The sequence below is a fragment of the Eptatretus burgeri genome, chromosome 3 (assembly GCF_056783735.1).
Source record: "Eptatretus burgeri isolate ZD-2024b chromosome 3, Ebu_testis_v1, whole genome shotgun sequence".
Lineage (NCBI taxonomy): Eukaryota > Metazoa > Chordata > Myxini > Myxiniformes > Myxinidae > Eptatretus > Eptatretus burgeri.
The window spans coordinates 138,476,201-138,480,398 of record NC_140963.1 but is presented as its reverse complement, the minus strand read 5'-3'; the positions used below and the strand labels follow the sequence as shown (position 1 = coordinate 138,480,398).

At 45.0% G+C, this 4,198-nt stretch overlaps 1 long non-coding RNA gene across 1 annotated transcript in view; it reads right to left on the bottom strand.

The window, feature by feature from the left end:
* LOC147031107 (uncharacterized) overlaps positions 1 to 3,783 on the bottom strand; it is a 12,860-nt gene extending 9,077 nt beyond the window's left edge. Inside the window, exon 1 of the long non-coding RNA XR_015056662.1 lies at positions 1,140 to 3,783. This is a non-coding gene — a long non-coding RNA (uncharacterized LOC147031107). The remainder of the gene's footprint in view (positions 1 to 1,139) is intronic.
* Between the last annotated feature and the right edge of the window lie 415 nt (positions 3,784 to 4,198).

Sequence of the window (4,198 nt, the reverse complement as noted above, 5' to 3'; positions counted from 1 at the left end):
GGTTGGGACGTGGCTATGCCGCTGATGCAGTGTCCCCCTTACCAGTACACTGGTGCTCGTTTTGCCGACCTCAGAAGGATGACAGGCTGAGTCAACCTCCTGGTGTATTTTTAATTCAGCGGCCAACGGGGCTTGAACTCAAGACCCTAGGATCCCAACCCGCCACCCTAACCACGGAGTCAACACCAGGCTTTCTGTCATACTGGAGGAGGGAGTAACCAGGGAGAGATACCAGAGAGTCAGCGATGTCTTGAAGGGGGAAAGTTTCTGTTCAGCAGATTATGTCTGGTTTGTTAGTGGCAGCCTGTATGGAAAGATCTGTCAGGCTTGAGTGAAGGCCCCGGATGTTTGAGGTCCACACTGTTCAAGAAGAGTGAGGGGAGGAGGTTTTGGGTGTAAGGGAGGGGGAGGGTAGGACGAGGGAGGAGGCGGGGAGGAAACTTGAGTTGTTGAAAACGTGTGTGGGGTTGCAGAAAATTCTGGTGGAGAGGGCAGCATGAGGAGGAAAAAATTATCGGTGGTGATGGGTTGAGGTATCGTGGGGCGTAATAAGAGAGGGGCAGAGGGCAGTTGAAGATTGGAGGAGGTGGAGTGATGAGATGGAAGAGAGAGGGTGGGGGAAGGGTGCAGGTTTGTGGATGTGAGGGGGGGGAGTTTTGGTAGGGGGAGTGAGGAGAATATTGGAAGGAGGAGGGTGAGGGGGGAGAATTGAGGGAGAAGGGTGAGGGGTAGTTTTTGAGAAAGGTGAGAGGGAAGCTTTGAGGGTGACGAGTCTGAAGGATGCTTTGAGAGGGAGGGGAGACGATGAGAGCTGGCACGGCAAAGGTGCACGAGGGCGATGTTAGAGGTGGGGAGAGGGGAAGGATGAGACTTGGTAGAGGTTCAGTGAAGAAGGGAGTAGGCAAGGGGAGGTACAAGATTTGAGAGGTTTGGAAGAGGGGAGGTGGGCTGAGAGGAAGGAAGGAGAATATTTGTGGTAATGAGTGCACTGACACCACACACTTTAGGACAATAGAGGAGGAGCTGATCCTGAAGCAGAGAATGGTGAAGAGGTGCCAAGAGCAAAGGTAGGATTTGGAGCAAGATGGGGGTAAGGAGAGACCGGAAAGGAGACAGTAGAAGACAAAAAGATCACTGACCTGCCTGCGGTGAGAGGCCGAAAGACTCAGCTTCATCGCGGGAGATGCCAATGGTCCGAAATGCCTTGGTTTCCACAGCGTGAAGCCAAGAAAGGTGAGAGGCAGGAGCACCAGCCCAGAGGGGAGAGCAGTACTCCATCAGGCTGCGGATGAAGAAGAAATAGAGTCGTGAATTATGATACAATTCCAAGAACCACATGGTGAAAGAGGAAGTTGAAGCATTTCAAGAGACCGTTTTATAATTATAATTATAATCCAACCTCCTGCTTATAATTCGAAACACCTCACTGCACTGGAACACGTGGGGACAGGAATGACATGCAGTGACATTGAAAGAGCAAACTCATCACTGAAATCCATCAAGAATGCATCCAGGAGCACCATGGGGAAGGATCGATTCAAGGTCTTGCTGTTGTTATATGTGCACAAAGATATTGAGTTCGACATTGAGAGGATTGTGGATATGTACGCAAGAAAACCATCCCCGAAAGATGTTATTCATGAATCCTCTGTCTGGTTAAATAGGTTTCATCAGACATTCATTGTGACGTCACACATAATCTTTGTTGGCTGAATGCTTATTTATCATTGCAGTTGATGGAGAAACAATTGATTTGCAGTGATAATCATGCCATTTCAGGGGTGGAGTGACGGTATTCTGAGTCCTCTGGAGAAAGGGGTCATTGGGCCTCCAAGATTAAAAAAAAATTCAATATGACACTTAGTGTGAAATAAGTTTTCTAAAACAAACGTTTGTGCATACATATCTATAATAATAAAAGTCAGTGTGTGTCCATCCGTCAGTCCATCTCCTCCATAAATCCAAAACCATGAAACCGAGCAGCCCCAAACTTTGCATGCATACTAAGGGACCCGAAGCTGGTGCAGGAATGAAAACTGGGTGTTTGGGTTAATTTAAACACGCCTTTTGAAGATAAGTTAGTGGGTGCTCATCACAAAAAAACCAAAATGTCTTACAAAGAGGGCGGCATGCCATCTTGGTCAGCTCTCTGGAGTCTGAAACTGTCATTTTTAGCTCGCCTGTTTGAAGAACAGAGAGCTATAGCGATACCCCCGGAGTGAGCGTCAGCGTCAGCGTGAGCGTGAAAATGTTAAAGTTTTTGGTGCAAGTTATTTAGAAGCTTGCCATTCATTTAATATGTGTACTAGGATGCTGATATTTGGCATGGAGGTTCCTTTGGGGGTATATTCTTGATGTAGTGAAGTTGAAATAAAAAAAATAATTTCAAATATTTAAATTTTTGACCTGTTTTGAACTTAACTTTTTTGTAGCACATCAACGTTAAAGTTTTTGGTGCAAGTTATTTAGAAGCTTGCCATTCATTTAATATGTGTACTAGGATGCTGATATTTGGCATGGAGGTTCATTTTGGGTATAGTATTGATGTAGTGAAGTTGAAATTTAAAAATAATTTCCAATTTTTTATATTTTTGACCTGTTTTGAACTTAACTTTTTTGTAGCACATCAACTGATTACAACATACAAATACATATATTGCTTTAAAATTATTTGCATCAGACAATGTCTGATCAGCAATGCTTTATAAAAAAATATAATTAGACTAGTCTTTTAAAAATGATAAATGTATAAACAGGCGAGCATTGGGTGGCTTTGACACCAACTCTGGTTTTTTTTTTGGACTGCTCAACAATGCCTTGACTTGGAACAGGCTGCAACGTCGTTTTTTTTCGACAAAGTTTTTTTTAAATCACTTTCCTCACATATCATCGATTGCCTGATCGCTGGATACATTGCAATGCTTATAAACGTCCAAAGACGCCAGCGTTCATGGCTTTATTTCATTTCCGCACATGCCATAAGCTCTGGAATCTCTTTATCTCATCTGGATTTCAAAATTTAAACTGCTGTATTGACTTCAGCAGTAGTTCCAACCACTACAAAAATGTTCATTTGTCCAATTTGGACATTACTTTGGCGTCTTCAGGTGCATGGTGTTTATATGACTGATCGGTGATGGGTAATTGCTTGCCAAGCCAGCCGTTCCTCATCAATCGTATTGTTGGAGTGCTTGCTTGAGTACTTAAGCCACTTGGCAAGCACTTACCAAGCTGCTTGGTTGTTCATTTCAAAACCACAAGAAGAAAGACCCGTCGCTTCGCTGAGGGGAAAACCAACAGTTTGCGTAATTGCAAAAGAAAAAAACAAAAAACAAACAAACAAAAAAACACAATAAAAATTAACTTTAACCCTTTAAATATCATGCGAAAAAATAATTGAAATATCAGCTGCTTTTTGTATCCTTTTCTCACCTGTGTTGCAAGTGGAGCGACCTGCTTTGTGATGCTTTAAAAGGCGGTGCATTATTAATCAGTGTTTTCTGAATCTAATCGATATAAGATATGGGATTGAATGAGATTCACATCATTATAAGTGACGAAGAAGAAAGACGATGTAGTAGGAAAAGATTTTCTGCCTGGTTTTATGTGGAATACGTAACGGCTGTTAAAAAGAAAACGTTGCTGTTTGGGCACGTTTTAATCGCCCGGTAATTCCCAAGTACGCTGCTCATCCTACGCTCACGCTTCCTTCCCGTGCCCTGACACTGTCTCCCTTCCCCTTATGCTGCCTCCATTCTCCTTACGCTGCCTTACATCCCCCTCCCCTCATACTTCCATCATCTCCCATCATGTGGCCTTCCCCTCCTCTCATATTTCCTTCCCTTACCCTCATGCTGCCTTCACGCTTCCTTCCCCTCCCATAACACTGCCTTCTGCTCCCCTCATGCTTGCTTCTTTTCCCTCGCACTGCCTTCCCTTCCCCTCCTCTCACGCTGTTTCCTTCCCCTCTTCTCACGCTGCCTTCCCTTCCCCTCATGCTGCCTCCTCCACCCACGCTGCCTTCTTTCCCTCCTTTCGCGCTGCCTCCTTCCCCTCCTCTAGTGCTGCCACCCTCCCCTCACGCTGCTTCCCCCTCCCCTCACGTTGCCTCCCCCTTCCCCTCACGCTATGGCCTTCGCAAATCCCCTCCTTCACCATACAACTCTCTGGAGGTCAAGGAGATTAAGGGTTGTCAAAG